This window comes from Ochotona curzoniae, unplaced genomic scaffold, assembly GCF_017591425.1.
Source record: "Ochotona curzoniae isolate NIBS_2020 unplaced genomic scaffold, NIBS_Ocur_1.0 contig_66, whole genome shotgun sequence".
Taxonomy (NCBI): Eukaryota; Metazoa; Chordata; class Mammalia; order Lagomorpha; family Ochotonidae; genus Ochotona; species Ochotona curzoniae.
This window is the reverse complement of record NW_024466512.1, coordinates 9,762,637-9,783,005: the sequence shown is the minus strand read 5'-3', so window position 1 is coordinate 9,783,005 and position 20,369 is coordinate 9,762,637. Positions and strand designations below refer to the sequence as shown.

At 48.2% G+C, this 20,369-nt stretch overlaps 1 long non-coding RNA gene across 1 annotated transcript in view; it reads left to right on the top strand.

Annotated features, from left to right (window-relative positions):
- LOC121164119 overlaps window positions 1–20,369 on the top strand; it is a 63,880-nt gene that overhangs the window by 41,003 nt on the left and 2,508 nt on the right. Inside the window, exon 4 of the long non-coding RNA XR_005885026.1 lies at window positions 5,745–5,847. This is a non-coding gene — a long non-coding RNA (uncharacterized LOC121164119). The remainder of the gene's footprint in view (window positions 1–5,744; window positions 5,848–20,369) is intronic.

Genomic DNA, 20,369 nt, shown 5'->3' with positions numbered 1-20,369 from the left:
AGATGCTGTCTTTTGCAGGACAAGTGGGAGTTGTCGATTGTAGCTGACATTCATTAAAGTGATAGAAGTTCAAGTCCTTGGGCCCCTGCACCCACGAGGGAGACCTGGCTGCTGGCTTTGGCCTGGCCCAGCCCTAGCCATTATGACTCTCTGTAATTCTACTTTTCAAGTAACTAACTAAATAAATAAAATTATTGAGAGGACAACAACTGCACAAAATGCCCACACCTGCTTCTTTTAAATTAAGGTCAGCTAGGGAGAATAAATTTTTTAAAATTCTGCTGTGGTAATTTATGAAAGATGATAGCACCATGTTCTGTGTGAGACCCAAACAGCATTGCTCTGTTTTCTGCCTGTGCATACACTGTGTTTTTGCCTTTGGCCATCCCATCATTTTAGTAAGAGAGCCATTGCAATCCAAGTCTTTGGCCAAATTCAAGTGGAAATGTAAGAAATGAATTGGAAGGAAATTTAAAAAAGGTATGTAGCCCTTCAGTTTGTTATTATTATTTTTTTTTACAGTTAGCTGTCTATTTATTTCAAGAAACATTTTTAAAATTTAATTTCATTTTATGACACAGTTTCATAGGCTCTGGGATTCCCCCAACCTCTCCCCATGCCCTCCCCCCATGTTGGATTTCTCCACATTGTTGCAGTAGTATAGTTCAAATCCAGTTTGTTTTTAACAATAGCTTCCTTTAACAGGCTCATTAACGATGAGTCATTTTTCTTTTGAGTGATTTTAAGACAAAAACTTGCTTAATGTATCGCACTTCATTTCTTTAAAACAATTATTCATGTTTTTATTGGAAGGGCAGATTTACAGAGAGAAGGTGAAACAGAGAAAGATCTTCCATTCACTGGTTCATTCCCTAAATTTCTACAATAGCTGGAGCTGAGCTGATCTGAAGCCAGGACCCAGGAGCTTCTTCTTTTTCTTTTAAGGTTTATTTATTTTTATTGGAAAAACAGATGTACAGAGAAGAGGAGAGACAGAGAAGAAGATTTTCCATCCAATGGTTCGCTCCTCAAGTGGCTGCAATGACTGGAGCTGAGCCAATCCAAAGCCAGGAGCCAGGAGCTTCTTCCAGGTCTCCCGTGCAGGCACAGGGTCCCAAAGTTTTGGGCCGTTCTCGACTGCATTCCCAGTCCACAATGAGGAGCTGGATGGGAAGCGGGGCTGCTGGGATTCGAACCAGCGCGCATATGGGATACCTGCCGGAGTCCAGCTCCAGCTGAGTTCAGAACTTGAGAAGGGTGTGTGGATGAGGCGTAAAGAGGAAAGAAAGATGGACCACTAGGATTTCATGATCATAGTGGACAATGCGGGAAAGCTGTCTGCTTTATTTACATAGAAACAGTCGAACTCTGGCTCAAACTTTTTATGTCATGGTCAAGCGGGTGTTTCTAAGGATAATTCTGCCATTTGTTTACCTAAAAATAATATAAGTTCCTGCTACAATTCTTATTCTACAACTCAATCTTGTATCACAAAGAAAAGGGGAACCTAAAGACTGAGGAAAGAATGAAACCCTAAATATAGGTCCCTTGATTAGCATATGGTCAATGGGGACAGCCAAGACAGTATGAATAATAGAAGACCCTTTTGCAAGACATTATTATTGACATTATCCTCCAAGCTCATATTGAGTAAAAGGCCAGCCTCACAGTAGCAAACAATGCCTGGATGGATTAGAATTCTTCCTCAGGGTGGTCTGGTGTCCATGCAAAGGAAGGTGGAGCTGCATTCAGGTGATTGTAGAGACATCCGCCGGGCCCTGCCAAACAGCGGGAAGTTCCTTGCTGCCCTGCCTGCAATGGAACAATACTCTTCACACCTTCATGTCCCCCACACCCCCTGCACGGACCCCAACAGATACCAGCGCATTCAAGGTGAGGACTTTAATTGCTGCACTATTGCTTCAGGCCCAGGAGCCAGGAGCTTCTTCCAGGTCTCCTACGTATGTGCAGGGTCTCAGGCTTTGGGCCATCCTCAACTGCTTTCCCAGGCCATCAGCAGGGAGCTGGATGGGAAGTAGAGTAGCTGGGACATGAACTAGTGTTCATATGGGATGCCAGGACTTGCAGGTAGAGGATTGGTCAGTTGAACCATCACACCATCCACTGATGTATCATTTCTGTACCTTCAAGGCAGTCTCAGCATTTATCCCAGAGATCAAAATTTGGAGAACAGAATACCCTGTTTGCCAAGATCACAGCATTCCACAGCTGTGTCTCTGGGGGCTTGTGGGGAATTAGCAATTGGCTACGTTGCCATTTGACCAAATCGTTTGCGTCTGACCAAGTGCCCAGTGTCCTGGTACTTGCTAGCATCTCCCCACTAGCTCTGCTTTGCCCTGCAGATCATCACCTTCTCCCCAAAAGCTCTACAGGGAACTGCTTTTGCATGCCTGCCTGTTGGGTGTGACCACAACCCCTGAGGCTGGCAGCACAACAGGCATCAGCCTCACCAACAAGGGGGGAAGTTCAAGAGCAAAGAGTTCAAGGGTCTCATTCAAGGTGACGCAGGTGGTGTGCCAGGATTGGACTCAAGATTTCTAGCTCAAACTCCAGTGTGTTTCCTGGAAGGCCAGCAAGCCACTGGGTTTTATTCTTTGTGATCTTTCCCCTTTGTGCATAGTGGTCCCGTTTCTTCCTCTGACTCTGGGTCAGCATTCAGATAACCTCTAGGCTAGAGTTCTTTGGCTGCAAGACACGTAATTCTCCAAGTGCACAGAGTTGGTTGCTGTCGACCACCATCATTCGTTTATCTGGGTGATAAAGCTAATTCCTGTGGCCACTGGATGTCAGTACTGATCTGTGTCTGATAACCGAACCTCTTGCCAGGCCAGGCAGTACCAGCCGCATCATGGTTTAAGATGGAGTAAGAGCACTGTTTGCCAACACCAGGGTGCACATCGATCACAGTTTTAAACTCAGCAGCTGGATTTCTTTGGCCCCAGTTTTGAGAGGCTGCCTTTCTTGGATTCCTCCTCTCCATTGCTTGATCTAGCTTCTCTGGATCTGTTTTAGCAAGACTGAGAGAACTACCCTTCCAGATACAGGCTTAAACATCTCTGTTGGCCAATTGATTCACGTTCTAAGGTTAATGCAATAGCAAGTGTATCAATAGTATTGCAAAGCAAAGGGCTGAAGTAGTAGCTTTTGAGATGGGGAGATTGGGAGGCAAGAGTCTTAGAGAGCTGTGTGATGGGAACAGGTAACTGAAGTGCAAACAGAAATGAGGAAGTGTTCAGCAGTCACCACATGTAGAAGGAAGGGAAAAGAGAGAAGGGAGGCCTGTGGGTGTGGCACAATGTACAAGGTGTCTAGGCGGCTCTGAGCCAGGAGCTTTCCTTACACTAACACACTTCTCCCTTTGCTCTTCCGCAAGCCCACAAGGCAGGTGTAGAAGAGGAAATCAAGGCTTAGGGAGGTCAAGTCCCAGGTGGAACTGGGCTAAAAATCCAGCCACACATGATTGCAGAACTCAGGATCCTAACCATGCTGCTACTCTACTTCTGTCCCCTTCCCCCACTGGAGTTAGGTGACTTGTCCCAAATCACACAACATCCAGGCCAAAGGAGGCAGAACGAGTTCACACTAAGGGTTGAAGTTCCTGAATTGTCTTGAGTGTTCTTTCTGGGGCCTCACTGGGCCGTGTCCAGAGGTCTGCAACGGAAGTGGGGGAAGGTAGGGCTAAGGCCACTGCTCCCCCATTGCTGTGGGGGAGGGGTCCAGTTGGCCATAGTAGCCACTGGGGACAGGGAAGAAATGCTGGTCTGCATAGTCCCTTGGCCAGTGTCCACCTCCCAGGTGCCACCCCTGAGCCTTTCCCCGTGGATGCTGAGGGCCCCAGCTGGCAGGTGGTGCTCATCTTCCGTTGCCTCCTCCCCTGTGCCTGGGAGCTGTTTTTAGTCCAAGGCAGACTTCCAGCCTCTCCATCTACTTTGCACATTGTCAGAGGCCCAGCCCCAGGGTCTGCTGCAGGGCTCCCACAGGGTCTCAGGTCTCTGTCCAACTCTGAGTCTCTCCACACCTCCCTTGTCAGTGCCCCTTATTCCTTCCTGCCTTTCAAGAAACAACCTCTACTGAGATCTCACCTGCAAAACATGACCCATCTAGCTCAAGCACAAGAGTCAATAATTTTAAGTTACTCACAGATCTGTTTAACCTTACCATAGTCACTTTCCAAAATATACCCTGGCCCCTTTAGGAATCCCCGTCTAGTTCCTTCATTCCCATGCTACCAGACAGACCCAAACAAGCACTTGTCTATTTTCTGTTCAAAACATTTCCTGTCCTGGGAATTTCTGCACAGAATCATTGATAAGGCTTTTTGTGACCCTTTCACTTGGTTGTAGTGTTTCCAAAGTTTATTCAAGTGGTAGATGGATTCATACTTTGCTCCCTTTTATGATGGATTAAATTCTAATTCTCCCATCCTTCAAGGTTCAGCTTGATTCCCACCTCCAGGAAACCTTTGTCACTTCTTGGGCCTGCTTGACCACTCCCTGTGTTACTCACAATGTCGTACACAGCATTCCTCTCTACTGCATGAGAGCCATTCTTGTGAACCAGACCGTATTCTGGGCCACTTCCTTGGGAGCATGCCCTGGGATGGAGAATGGTTACTGGGGACCATGCTTGGTTGCCACCTCATCGAGGAGTTGTAGGTGCAGGAGTGGGTGGAGTGAGAAGCTGAGCTGCAATGTGAGTATTTCACCAACCTCCAAGAGTCCTGGAGTTGACGTGGCTGCAGAGCTGAGTGGGCACTGGGCATTTTTATTCCCACATCCGCATAAACTGGTGCCATTGGGTGCAGCTATCCGAGGAAGGTGTTGTGACCATGTGCAGGTTCAAAGCAAGTCTTGCCAAGGGACTCAGTTGGGGGATAGCAACAGGCATTCCTCCCAGCAATGTCATGGTGTCAGGAATTCTGTCCAGAGATCAGGGTCATGAAAGAGCCCAACTGGTACGGGTCTGGTGGTGGGGAAACTGCTCCTTTGGCTTCCAATGTATCAGATCCAGCCCACACTGAAGGGTAAGGGAATTTGAGTCCTTGCTATTGTTGCCCATTACAAAAGCGAGAAGCAACGCAGTGCTGGATTTCTATCCTAGGAAACAAAACAAAGCCTACTGGCCTGGTGTGATGATCCAGCAGCTAAATCTTCACCTTGCATGTGCTGGGATCCCATATAGGCAACAGTTTGTGTCCCAGTTGCTCTACTTCCCTTCCAGCTCCCTGCTTGTGACCTGGGAAAGCAGTGGAAGATGGCCCAAGGCCTTGGAACCCTGCACCCATGTGGGAGAACCTGAAGAAGCCCCTGGCTCTTGACTTTGAACCAGCTCATCCCTGGCCTTTGCAGCCACTTGGGGAATGACTCAGCAGATGGAAGATATTTCTCTTTGTCTCTCCTCTCTGTAAATCTCCCTTTCCAAAAAGAATAAATACATATTTTTAAAAATTAAGAAGAGAATCAGACACATCTGAAACCTTTTGTGAACCTCTCCCGTGGCCCCAGGGCATCATGAAAGCCATAATCCTCATTCTTACAGATGTCTTGGTGCTGTTGCCATACACGGATGAGTGTATAGGTAATAGATCATCTTCTGTTCATTTTAATACTCATGGTAATGACATTGTCATGTATCGTGCTTTTTTCAATTGATAAAATGCTCCACGTCAAATGAGATTTGCCTGTGGCTTAAACTGCAGCTCTGGTCCATTTGTTTCCTTGCAGTAAAGTCCTGCTCCTGAAGTGTTATTAAAGGCCAGGGGAGAGAGAGAGTCTTACTGAATTGCTCAGCTTCAACATCTTTCAACCATCCTCATCTTCCAGAGAGGTAGGTCACCTCGCTGTTACAGCCTGATTTTGTGTGTGTGAATTCCCTGGCTGCCTCTTCCTAATAGGAAAGGCTTGGGCAGGCTGCTTAGTTTCCCCTGTGGGCAGCACAAGAACAATATCTAACAGCTCCGCTATGGGATTGTCTGTGGAGTTCCGAGTGCAGGGGATGTTTCGCAGGGCATGGTCTGCAGGCTTCGTTTCCTGTCTCCCTGGGGTTGTTTCTAAGCAGATAGCATGAAGCTCTGCTTCATGAGGCATGAACCCAGGCCCAACACTTGATAAACCGAGAAGCTGACGGCATCAGGAAGCAGACTGTCCAATTCTTCCCTTCTCTTTTCTGCCTGGGGCTCCTGGTACGATTGGGAAGAGAGAACACTCAGCTTCTCATCCGCCCCATCTTGGGTCTGCTCAGCTTCCGGACTGCTGCCCTCCCCGAGGCTGCAGTCACTGGCTGATGCTCAGTGACATTTCTGAGAAGTCAATGAACCTAAGTCTCCTAGCTTCAAATTCTGTCAGACTTCCAGCCCCTATGGGTCCTTTCCAGCTGCTGTTTTGCTAGCAGGCAGCGGTGGGAGCAAAGGGTAAACAGCCCTTTCAGGACTGCTTCCCCTGGCCTCGCATACTCAGCAGGCAGTTCTCAGAGTGCACTTATAGAACTTGGGAGCGTTCTGAGACTCTTCTCCCTAGTCTTACCCTGAGGACTGCAGTGGAGCCCCTAAAATGTATTTTCCAGAATCCCTAAAAAGTTGAAAGGCATGCAGGGTGAGCATTAGGGGAATGTGGGAATGATGATGTGTGTGAACCAGAAAGTGGTCAGCCCACGTGGCTGTCAGCCATGCAGGCATACATGTTCTGGCCTGTTCACCTTCAAAGGGAGTTTGCACAAAGGAAAATAGCTCAAGGTAAACCCATCGTCACCTTTATGTCCTACTGCTACTCTTGCGTGCTTTTGTAGAATTCACAATGACAGAACTCACCACCATCATTAGTCTCTGTTTCCATCATAAATCCAATTTTTTGCAGGGGGAGTGAGGTGATGATATTGGATTATGTCATTTCCTCCCCCTAATTTTATGCATTTTTTTCCTATTTTTAAAAAATGGAAGCAACTTGTTTGAGTGCATTTTAAGAAGCTAAAAGCCTGGGCCCTGGAAGATAATTTACAACATGAATTTAGGGAGCTACGGGATAGCAAATAAGTATGAACTTGGACCAGTTGCTTGCAGGTATCTGGAGTGTCCACTGAGCAGGTGTCTGAGACCATAATTACCTTTTACAGTGAAGAGCTGTGATTGACTAGTGATGCCTGTTCTGAGCCCCACAAACCTTCATCTGCAAACCAGAGTAGATTTTCTCCCATGGGAAACCATGACCTCATTGTACAGCTTTCTTATTTTTCATACACTTCATTTTTATTTAACTATTATGTCAACTGTGTGAACTCAGTAGGGCTAATCTCTCTTTATATGAATCAATTTATTTGTCAACTATCCATTGAGCAGTTATTGTACTAGGCTGGGAAGATTGTCTCTAGGGTGAGTATGGCCAATGTCTTCTCTTCTTCATGGCCTCACATCAATAAGAGGGGGCTTATTCCCTTACCTGTCAATCTGGGTGGTTCTTTTGGATTTGTGTGACCAGATTGCAGCTGGAAGGAAATCCCACTTTTCAGTTGTGCTGTGGTCTTCTTGTCACATTTGCATTTGGAGCCTTTTTCTGCCATATAAGAAGATCAGTGCTCTTCTGGAATGGCCATGCGGTCCAGCTGAGGACAGCCATCTAGCTGGACCACCAAGACACCAGCCATGTAACGGGTGGTCTTGGATCCCCAGCCTATGCAGGTGTCAACTGAATATTGCTGAGACACCCAGGTGAGTCTATGTAGAACTGAAGGATCACCAAGCTGAGTCCTGCCTGAACTTCTGACTCATAGAACCATGAAGTGAATCGATTGTTATTGAAAATGACTAAGTTTTGGGGTGGTTTCCTATGTGGCAAGATTATGTTATGTAACTAGAACATTAACATTTGGCCTTAGGAGAAGTATAAGACCTAACTTCTTTTCTTCTCATTTTTCTTCTTTTAAACATTTATTTTATTTGTTTGAAAGAGTGAGAAACAGATCTTCCATCCACTGGCTCACTCCCCAAGTAATCCAAGCCAAAGCTAGGAGCCTGGCACTCTCTTTGGGCTTCCCGCATGGATGGTAGGGCTCAAGCACTAGGGCCATCTTCTGCTTTTTTCCAAGCACTGTTAGCAGGCAGCTGGATTGGAAATGGAGTAGCTAGGAGTCAAACAGGGGCTCATATGAAATTTCAGCATTGTCAATAGTGGGCTTAACTTGCTGTGCTACAGTGCCCCAAGCCATACTTTCAATCCATAGTCACTCCAAGTCACTTGGAAGTAAATAAACAAATGAAACACAATTTGATGGAACCACACATACATAATACAGAACAGCAGTCCCTGAGTCAGGGCAGGGGGATTTGTTCTGTAGGGGAAGGGAAACCTTCCTGAAGGCAGTGGCTTTGGATCACATTGCTGCTGGGAGTCAGGACCCACCAAAGGTTACTTGTTTTTCTGTTTGTTTGCTTGTTTTATTTTTCTGGAAACACTCTAAGTATGAGAGAAGGGTTCCCAATGACCAAGCCTAAATTGGATGGCTGTTTTCTTGGCAACAGTTGGTAGATGTTGGGGTGGCTAGTACTCAGGGTCTTCCATATCAGTGAATCCAAGTTTGGAATGGAAGGGGCTGGGGGCGGTCACTGACACCAAACCATAGCAGCACCCTGCAGCGGAGTCTCCCTAGCCTGTTTTATCGACATCTGGGCTGGTGAACTTGTTGTGCACTGGAGGGCGCTGTGGTGCACTTTGCTGAGTACTTGGTAGCATCCCTGGTGTCCTCTCAGTAGGTGCCTGCATTTGGTAGGAAGATGGAAATGAGCCTGCGTGTATGAAAGGGGCTCAAGTCAACAAAGCTCCTAAGAAATGCAGGAGCCTTGGCAAGCAGTGTAGCACTTCACATTACAATGTCCTCACCATCCCCCAGTAACTTTGTTGGTGCTCCCAACCTTGTCTCCAAGAAAAGCATCCAAAGAGAATCATCTGTACTGGGCAACCAAGAGGGCTGTTCAGCTTGACATCTTTGGGCAAGAAAACCTTGGGAGGAACCCCATCTATGCTGCCTTCAGGAAAACCTTTGTCTAGCTGAAGCGGTGGGAAGCAGTAGGTCCCCATGCCTATCCACACCCCACTCCGAATGTAGACTGGGCTCAGCTCCATCTGGAGATGTGCCCTTCCATGCCCACAGATGCAGTACCTGCCTAAACCTGGCTCCCTTGCTTACCACTACTGTCTGTCTCAAGTCTGAAATTCTTAAATGAAGACAAAAATCTTGCCTCCAGTCATCTCCGTGAATACCCAGGGCATCGAGATCCCCCAGTTATGATTAAAAACGTCCCCAGACATGTCACGTATCCCCTGCAGTGACTTTGGGGAAGAATCATCCCCATTTGAGAACTGCTCCTCTACAGTGATGACCCAGACCCCAGGAGCTGCCTTATCCCAGTCCCTGCAGAGACAGTAGCTAAACATCCTCTCTGCGAGGCAGCAGAGGCAGCTAACAATCCAGAGCCATTTTCCAACATTTTGTAACCAGGCAAATGTTGATCCTATGGCATGGCATTTCTCACAATCCTGAACTTGAGTGGGCACTTGGGGCAGCAGGTGGCCCACCGAAAGGTGCTGGGCAGGTCTGGAGCAGCACATGCAAGGTAGGCTATAGGTCCTGGGACTACTTGTGTTTAGACCACACTCAAGTGTGCAGAGCAGGAGCTGTGACTCCTGAAACCTTGGTAACTCACTGGAGTCTGTGTGTTCCTATGTGGGCAGGGAAGAAAGGCTTGTTAGTAGCTGTGAAAAGCAAAGAGTGGAGACTTTGGAGCCTGATACTTCATTGAGAAGATGTTCTTACTGTACAATCACTGCTTAGGCTCTGACCTTGCCAGTGTTCTAAGCCAGACTGAAGAGAGCATTTGGATTAGCCTGTTGCTCACATTATCACCTCAATGTTAGATCTGGGTCAGCTGGATAAGAGCGTCCTATTGTCTCCTTGGCTCTGTGCTGATGAGAATCTTTTGGATCACAGGCAACAGAGAAAACAGGTCAGTTAGAGTCTTGGGTTGCTTCATTAGGAGCCCCCCCCATTCTTCCCCACAGCCATGACACAGGAGCAGGTGCGCCCTCCCCAGTGTGGTAACTCAGCTCTTCTCTGCTTCCATTGCCACTGCTCCTGCCACGGTCTAGTTATCGCTTTTCATGAAGTCACAGGACTAAGATCTCTAGGAGACAATTTAGCTGGCTTGGGCTGTGGTATATAAAAAATGACTCTATAAGCTATAAGCACTGCCTTGCAGGGCTGAGCCCCCCACTCCCAGGAGAACCAGCATGGTGGACCCTTTGTGGAGAGAGGGTCTTAGGAGGACGCATGGCCTCTGAGGGTCCCAGGAAGGGAAGCATCTGAGACAGGCACCATTCCGAGTGCTGAAGTTGGGCTCAGCTGTGCTGCTGGGTCTTGCTTTTCCTGTGGTCCAGCACTAGGTACGACCAGAGGAGGCCACTTCTGCAGAAGTGCTTCCTGGACTCAATTCTCGCAGGATTGAGGAAGCTCAAGCCTCAAGCAAATGGCTCAGTAGAAGCTAGGGGGACTGCTCACCACCCTGTCTAGAAAAGCTATGAGGCTGTGTGGGAAACTGCAAGATCTCCAGGAGGTCCAGCTCCACCGTCTGACAGAGTCCCCTGCTGCTTGCATTTCCTCCTCTTCCTCTAGGGAGTGTGGCTCCCTGATGCTCTGAGACCCTCATGGTAGTTCAAGCAGAGCGTCTTCTCCAGGAACCCAACCCTGGGTCGGAAGAGGAGGGGGCATCATGTTCTCAGGTATGGAGAGCCCAACAGGGGCTTGCTTTGCTGAAGCATAAGTGTCTTCAAGTGAAACTCCGGTTGACTCACATAAAGCCATTACTCATCCCTTACCAACAAAGTTTGAAATCTCAAGAAATTCTTCCAGTCTTGGATCAGCTGTGTCTTTTGGTCACCATGTCAATGTTTGCATCCTTGGCCTGTGGCAGGCCACTTGCCAGCTAGAGGGAGTGATGTGGGGCAGAAAGACGGGCTGAGGATCCGGGCAGCTGGCATTCTAGTCCTGTCTCTAACTATCAGCCCCTCTGAGCTTCGGGGAACCAGACAATGGAATAGTGGATCTCAGATGTTTTCCATCAGGAACATTCTACAGCACATTATGAGTACATGAGACTGCAGACTTACGGGAATCTAGCAAGTGAAACCACTGGTGCTGGAGTGATTCCATCACTCCCCACCTTCCAGCTCCTTGATGATGATGGGGTGAAACAGAGGCCTTTCTCCGCTCACGGCCACCAGGGGGCAGCACTGAACCTACACTCAAACAGCTGATGCTGCTTGAGAATTTTCAGAGGGATCCAAAGTGGCAGCGGTGGCAGGGCGGCAGGGGTGGGGAGTGCCAGATAGTACCAACAGCGATGTTTCCACCAAGATTTTTCCCGTGGCATCAACCTGAGTGTGTTGACACTGGGAACTTCTGCTTCCTGTTTCTTTTTGTGTGCAACTCAAAACTATCAGTAGGGATTTGATATTTTTTCTGCTCAGCCAGGGTTGATTTCTATTGGTTGAAACTAGGAGCCTCGACCAGAGCCATGTTGAACTCGTTAGCCCAGCTTGCCAATCAGGATTGGAACCTTTTATTTTAAACACATTTATTTATTTATTTAATTGGAAAGTCAGATACATGGAGAGGAGGAGAGACAGAGAGGAAGATCCTCCATCTGTTGATTCATTCCCCAAGGGGCCACAATGGCTGGAGCTGAGCCAGTCCGAAGCCAGGAGTCAAGAACTTCCTCTGGGTCTCCTACATGGGCTCAGGGTTCCAAGGCTTCAGGCCATCCTCTACCACCTTTCCAGGTTACAAGCAGGGAGCTGGATGGGAAGCATGGCAGCTGGGACAGGAACTGGTGCCCATATGGGATCCCAGCACATGCAAGGCAAGGACCCTAGTCACAAGGTTACTGCGCTGGGCCGGGGATTGGAACCATTTTAAGATCCTACCTAATCCCAAAGGTATGTATAGCTTCAAGGATGCTGACATTAGCAATATTGCAACCCCAGGTCACCTTATCTTCATGTTCAGCTCAACTGGCGTTGGCTGCTTGGGGCTTTGCTTTCAGTAGGATTCTGAAGCCTTAATTCACCAGAAGGAAGCGTACGAATAAGGAGGTGGTTAATCAAGCGAGTTCTCCAGCAAATGGATGCTCTCTGTGCCTGACTCAGAGGAGAGGATTTCCAGGTACTCAGGAGATCCCCTTTCCGTTGCCGATGGTGAGGAGTCTCAAGTCCCCTCAAGTGTCCTGTCTCTACGGAAGGCATGGTAAGCGTTCTTTGCCACTCGTCTGAGCAGAAAAGTTTCTCTGAGAAGTCAATGGTAAGAGAATCCTTTGTCCTTTCTGTGATCTCGAAGGCAGAAAAAGACCCAGTGGGAGTTGCTGCCACAACTGCAGCTGCAAAACCCAAAGGAGCATTCATGGAGTCAGATCATCCCAGGTGTCAGGGAGGTCGCCCGTCACAGATGGGAACACAGTGAGGGAGGCGGGACTCGCCTGCGTCCCTTCACTCCGTCCAGTGGGTATCATGCATCACTTGGCCTGCAGGTCTGTGTGCGCGCATCACCACCATCTCACACGTGTTCCACAGTCCTCTTCCTTCCTAAAGTCCTCAGCCTCTTTATTTGGAACAGCTACTGTTTAGCTTCCCTACAGCTGTTACCACAAATTACTAAAAACTCAGGGGCTTCAGGCAGCACAAATGTATCTCATAGTTCTGTAGGTCAAAAGTCTGACATGTACCAACCCCATAGGGCTAAAGTCAAGGTCAGTAGGGCTGTCTTCCCTCCTGTGGCTCTGGGTGTCCAGTCTGTTCCCTTGTCTTTTCTGGCTTTTGCAGGCTGCTCTTTCCTCATTCACCATTGAGGCCAGTTGTGGGCTGAATGTCATGCAGCAGCACACTGACCTAACCTCTTAGTCCTTCTCTCTCTCTCCTGTGAAGAAAGATTTAAAGAGAAAAGGAAAGACCTTCCATCTGCTGGTTCACTACCCAGATGGCTGTGATAGTCAGAGCTGGGGCCAGTATGAAGCCAGGAGTTTCTTCCAGGTCTCCCATGTGGGTATAGGGGACCAGGAATTTGAGCTATCCTCTGATCATTTCCCAGGCCATGAGCAAGGTGCTGAATGAAAAGTGGAGCAGCTGGAACACGAGTCAGCACCCATATGGGATGCTGGCACTTGGGGATGGAAGATTGGCCAGTTGAGCTAAAGCACCAGCCCCCTCCTTTCTCTACTTTCAAGAGTGCCTGTGCTGACTTTGGGTGCACTCTGATAACCCATGGTAATCTCTTGATTTTAAGGTCAGTGATGAACACCCTGGACTCCATTAGTGGTCTCAGTGCCTCTTGTCATGGGAGGGAGCACACGTATAGGTGCCAGTAGGTACTAGTTGATGCCAGGTTCTGCTGATCTCAGCACTTCAATGTTGTTCCTAGCCATTGTTCTCATTATGATGTCCCCTCTCCCAATCAGACCTTCAGGGCCTCTACTCTGATCTACCCTCTCAGCTTTTCAGAAGGTCTCCCCGCCTCCTGAGAGATGTAGCCACCAATTTATGCAAAAAATGTGGGGTTTTTTGGTTAAAAATTCTGACATGGGGGCACCACAGTGGTATAACCAGCTAAGCCTCTTTGTGGTGTCACCATCCCATATGGGGCCAAGTTCATGTCCTAGCTGTTCTACTTGTGGTCCAGCTCCCTGCTAATGGCCTGGGAAAACAGCAGAGGATGACCCAAAGACTTGGGCCCATGTGCAGCCACTAGAGAGACCCAGACACTGCTGGCTTCTGCTCATTGTAACCATTTAGAGACGGATCCAGAAGATGGAAGATCTTTCTGTCTCCCCCCACCCTCTCTTTATGCCTATGACTTTCAAGTAAAATAAATATTTAAAAAATCAAATAGTCCCATTAGTAGGATAGCATTATCACCATTCTGTGGGCTAGTAAAATAAGCCTCAGTAAACTAAGAACTTGCTAAAGGATGTGGGAGGTGGTGGACAGAGGATTGAACTCCAGCTCCAAGTCTAGTGCCTATTCTGGTTCCTCTCCACTGCCTTAGCATAGTTGCCGACTGAATTTATGGACAATTGCATAATGCTACATCTTTCATCTGTACCACACAGCTCATCTGAGACCTTGGCAGTTTGCAAATAGAATCCTTAAGCAGCTACAGCCTTGCCCACTGCTCCTAAAGCAAAGGAATGCTGACATCTGGGCCTCTCAGGATTGGGCATCCTCTCTCCTCCTGAGTGAGAGGATGTGGGAAGAAATAAGAGGAGTCCATGAAAAGCACTGAACATTGGGCCTGGCGTGTGATCATCAGTGAACACTCTGGCCATCCTGTCAGTCAATCATGGCTCAAAATCAAGGTCATGGCAAGGACGGGGTGATGCCCCAGATGGGGGGCCTTTAGTGTCCTTCTTGTCCCCCTCTGTAGGACAACATAAGGCTCTGGGTTGTGTCTTTGCTGAGTGACAACCCTGCCACAAGGTCCTGTGCTTGTCTACTCTTTATATACCCACTTTCAGACTCTTCCATAGCCATAGGAGGGAAGACCGAGTGTTTCTTCAGTGTTGAGGCTAGCCTCACACATAAATATTCAGTCAACAATGGGTGGATGGATTGATGAATGTTTGGATGGAATGGATAGTTTGATGGATAAGTGGATAGATGGGTAGATGAGTGGGTAGATGGATGGTTGATGAAATAGATGGATCGAGGAAAAGAGTTTCTAGTTAAAATGCCAGTGTGAGACATTCTTCCTCTCAGTTTTCTACTGAGTTGACCTACTTTACCCCAATGAGACAGCTCCGCAAGGACAGGGCACCTAATCAGTTATGAAGGCTCCATGATAGAGGTCCTCCTATGCTCCACCCACAGTAAGACTTCATGCTGTGGCACCCTGGGCTTCTCTCTAATTGACCTTGAATGAGGTGGTGTTTACAGCTACAGCTTAGCAGCTATTGATCTTGAATTCATTAAGCAAGTGTTTTTCAAAGGAGAACTACAAGAACTGGGACAAAGAACCCCATGCTTGGAGGAGTTCACACCACCTACCCACTCCTCCCCTCCACACATCCAGTGTGTGCACGCAATTTGAAAAACAAACAATTCATGACAAACTGTAGAGAGGAGAGAAGTGGGGTCCAACTTTCTCTTGGCAGGAGAGGGCAAATTGGTTGCCAGGGGCCTGAAAGGGTACTCCCAGACCTTCCTAGTTTGAACTGGGAGTGGGGCTCTGTCCAGTTCCCCCCTTAAGTGGTCCCCAGGCTTGGGACTTCATCTGCGATGGAACTCTCCGCACCGGCCGTTTTGTGGCAGTTCCAGGACTTGGCAGGGACCCTGTAAAAGGGCAGGAAGCTTGGGTTCTTCTCCTCTTGGCTTGGCCTGGCTGAGCTTGACTGGGCAAGGCACTTTCAGGACCTTAGACCACCCATCTGTGAAATGAGGGGCTTGGATGAGAACAGTCATTTCCAATTTTTCAGCATTTGCCCTGGAATCTTTGAACAGAGCCTAACTGAGCCACCTCTCTCCCCACAAAGTGGGGAGAAAAATGGAATGGGGAGAGGTGGTGTGAACTCACCCCACTCCCCATCTTCAGCCTGAGAGGGGGGCCCTGTGCAATCCCTCAGCTCCTGCAGAGCAAGGTTCAGAAACCTCTTGGTCTCATCCCACTCTCAGGCAGTTGTTCCTCACTACAAGGAGCCTAATGCCTTGCCAGTTGTGTCACAGGTGAGTGGCTGCTAGTAATAAGGCTCTTACCAAAAAGGGTTGGAGTCAATTAGGAGACCATTCATTCATTCATCCATTCATTCATTCATTCATTTGGAAGAGTCCAAGGCTGGTATGGCAGCTTCCACATTGTCACCTAGGCAAAGACCCCAGCCTCCTTTTCACTTTGTGTTCCCTTGTCCTAAGTGTATGACGGTCATTCTGAAATCAGGCTCATGGTCAGAAAGTAGCTGCTGAAGCTCTGGGCATCAGACTCTAAACAAGAACAAGGGAGGAAGGAGGAAAGGCAGGCATGTGGAAATTCAACGTGCTCCCTTGCAAAAGCTTTCCTGGGAACACTCCCATGTCTCCTCCAGCTAATGTCTTCTTGACAAGATCTATCACGTGATGGCTTCTGGCTACAGGAAAAGCTAGCATCATTAGATTTTAAACAGGGTTAGAGTGACATCCAGCATAGAGCCAGGATTCTTCTAAGAATAGTGATGCAAAGAATGGATTTGGAGTAGGCTGCAGGAGCACAGTACGTTAACATCCATTGAGAATTTACCAAGCATCAATCTGAGAACTTCACAACCATGGGCATACTTCACTTGCCTAACTGTCCAGTGGGGCAAACACGCATCAATCACATTTTACAGCCAAAAATGTTGCTGCACAAAACAAGTCTCTTGGCCAAGATTCCATAGCAAGTATGTGTTGCAGCCAGGATTTTTCCCCAGATGCGGAAACACTAGAACCCAAGCTCTTACCGACCAGACAAGTCTCTTATCCCCAACACCTTCAAAGCAAAGACTGAGAAGACTTTTCATTGCTGGGCCAGCATCTCTAAACAAAAGGAGGACACTCAGCTCTTGGCACCGGGTGCCAGCCCCTTCTGCTTTTCTGCAGTTTCCGTATCGTCTCTCTTACTGATGAAGGCAGGGGTGCCAGGCTGCATGAGACAGGGTACATTGATCAGGAGGTATGCCTTTTAGATACGGCTTGTAGGGCTGCAGTGGGAAACGGTTCCAGGGACTTGACTTGCAGGAGTGATTTATGAAGCAAGATTCTAAGAGCTAAATATATATGGGCTGGCACAGAATGAAAAGAACAAGAAAGTGAGGGAGGAAGAAGGCACGAAAGCAAGGCATACAGACTGCTCAGTGTTCCAGAAGTCTTGGGGCGGTCTGTGGTTGGGTGAGGCCAAGGGGTTGCGGCTCAGAGGAAAGCAGCAAGCACTTGGTCGCACTGATCAGCTGTCCTTCCAGTGCTCACTCTACCATAGGCCCTGGGAGGTTGAGGCTGGGTTGACGTCTGCCTTCATGGTGCCTGGGAATCAAGAGGTGTACTTAGAAATGGAGCCAGTATGGAGGATGGTCTGGGTGGAACTTGGTGGAAGCTCAGTGTTCCCAGGGATGGAAGTAACGTCTTCAAGTCAGGTTCTGTAGCTACAGGTCGCTGAAGTTGTTTCCCTCTTTAACCATCACAATGATAGCATCCCCAGTTTTTACATGAGGCAGCTAAGGCAAAGCTGGTTCAATCAAGTTCAGGTTCAGGTGACATCACACACTCCCTGTCAGTGGGATTAGCAGGAGGAACGACATTCCCACAGCTGTTCCCTCACTGGGTGCGGCAGCTGAGCCATCATGGATATTCACTGCATCCAAGGCAGTAGTTGAGGCACCAGTCGGGACGCCCTCATTGCATATCCGTAGGTCTGGGTTGAGTTCTGGCTCTGCTCCCTCCCTTAGCTTCCTGGGAGACAGCTGGTGTGGCTCAAGTAACATGTCCCTATCACTGACATAGGAGACCTGGATGGATTTCCTGGTTCCTAACTTCAGCCTGAGCTAACTGCTATGGTCGTTCAGTTGGGGAAGTGGACCAGCAGATGGGAGAGCTGTCCATCATTCTGCTTATTCAATAAACAAAAATAAACCAATTTAAAAATTCTCTCTCTATTTAATGCGGCTTGTCACTAAATGGTCAGTCAGGATTTCCCTAGGGAAGTTCAGCTTTGACGTCACTTCCTTTGTCAAGAGTGGCCCTCCCTGAAGAGAAGCTAGGAATCTAACGCTCTATGGCCAAGCAACGATGCAGACGAAATTCCCATGGGCTATATGGAGTCAACCAGCTCCTAACCTGGAGTTTCATTTTATAATTAAATTCTCTTTAGGCACAAGGGGGCCTTTTAGAAAGTCTTGGTAATGTTCCATGTCTTAATCCACTTGAGAGAGGATTCAATGAGTGTTAGCATTTTCATGCTTTCCGTTAACGTATACTAAATACATAGAATGGTCTTCAAAAAAATGTGGTCTCATCAACAATGTCAGATCCTAGGACAGCATTCTGGGTAAGATTGTGATGTGGCTGAGACCAGTGGTGTATGCTACTCCCCCTCTCATCCTTTAGAAGATAGCTCCTAATTTTGATGGGACACAGGATCAGTTAGAATAACACTTTCTAGCTCCTCGTAACTGGATGCAGCTGTGTGACTAACAGGATGTAAGATAAGCAGAGGGTGCAGTGACATGCCCTTCATTCCTTCCTTTCTCCTTCTTTCTGTTTTGAAAGAACATACAATGGCTGGAGCATGGCAGTTCTCTTAGTCCTGGAAGTGGACATGATGTTGTGGCGGTGGATCACAGGGTAGATGTTCTGCAGTGTCTTGGGGCTCCCACCCAGTGCTGTATTGCTTCCTTCCTCCTCACTGATTACCCAATGAATATGATTCTGTCTTGATTAAGCAACTATTTGACATCTCTGTTATTTGTAGCCAAACTAATCCCAGCTGAGACACAGGAGGATACCAAATCCAACTTCTTCCAGAGAGGGGGAGAGAGAATGTGATCAACTTGAACCAGATGATTGGTGCTGTTTCTTAGGCTATGTGGTGGGCACACCAGTGCCAATGAGGTTGTATTTCACACCTGTGTACTTCCTGGGCCCTGGGTGCTTCCTCCCCAGGTCACTGTTGTCCCTTCTGGCTGATCTGACACAGCTGAGGTTGGACCTGGGCATTTTGGAAGATGAGAAGGGGAGTGGAAGAGAAGACAGAAGAATAGGTCAGTGGACCAGAGATTGACTCAGACTCTGGGTCATCTGCAGGGCCTCCTAGGGAAGGGGGATGGAGACTCCTGTCCACCCTGCTTCCTGCTCCTACATCTCAATGGTTGAATCAGACAGTTAAGAGCCTGGAATTCTCCCAGTTGCCCTATTATCACCTTGCCTCCTTCGCCCCTTCTACCCTCAGCTTGGTGCCTGCCAACACGCAGGCCCACATCCTGTGGCAGGCCTCATCATGGAGCCCATCTGCTGGCATAGGCACAGCCTCAGTAAATGCTCACAAGACCCCTTGGACACAAGTAGGTCTGGCCCCTCTTCCAAGTGGGTAAACTGAGGCCTGGAAAGGTACAATGTCCGAGGTCGCACTGGCTATAACAGTTTGCACTGGAGCTGAACCCTGATCATCTGACTCATGGTATTAACACCTCCCGTAAACTGCTGTGACCTATTTTGACTAAATGAGAATGTTGTGATGACCAGACTCTGTTTCATCTGAGCTCACACTGCTGAGTAACACATAAAGTTTGGCTGAAGGCCTAGTGCAGAATGAGCATGTGATGACTGTCAGCTATTGGAATAATGAAAACAATGATTATACAATGGGGAATAGCTGGCAGTAGGGTGCTGAGGTTTGACAGGAAAGCTGAGCCTCCCCACACCAGAGCTCCACACAGGGGGTGCTTGCAGTCCTCCTTGCATCTCACTCACTGATGGCTGGCAGTAGGCAGTGGTGGTGGTGGTCCCTCCACATTGCTCCAGCACTTCCAAATTACTGTCATGGCCTTCAATCATTTTGTTTATTTGAAAGGTGCACGCACGCGCACACACACACACACACACACTTCTGTCTGCTGATTAACTTCTCAAATGCCCACAGCAGCCAGGGCTGGGCCAGGTCTAAAGCCAGGAGACAGGAACTCTATCCTGGTTTCCCACATGGGTGACTGGGTCTCAATCATTATTTGCTAATCTCAGGCTCTACTAGCTGAATGGGAAATACTGTAGCTGGGACTTGAATGGGCATGCTGATAGGAGATGCAGGTGTCCCAAGTGGCAGCTTAATGTACTGTGTCGCAATGCCAGCCCCGTGACCTAGGTCTTGTCTGATCCTCACTAAAAGATGGAGAGAGCAATGCGCTGTGTTCCTAGTTCTCAGATGAAGAAGTTGAAGCCCAGATGAGTTCAGCAAAGCTCCTCATCACAGCCGGTTGGGAATGGACCAAGTCTCCCCCTCTACTTCCAAGTGGGAGATGTGTGTCTAGAGAAGATCACCGAGTATCCCAGGTGCTTGGGATGGGGAAGCACTGTAGGAAACACCGTACTCAAGTATTTGTTTGCCCAATAAATGGGCCAAAGAGCAGAGAGGGGATGCGACTTGTCCAAGTTTGCAGAGCCGTAGGAGAAGATGTCCCCAGAGAGGTTCTCTCCTATGGCTGGGGATATGAACTGACCAGGGCCATACAGAGACAGCACTGACACACATCATTTTGCTCTGCTGATGCAATAAGGAATGAAGCTGCTGAAGATGAGCAAAGAAAGCATTCTGTGAAACTTGTG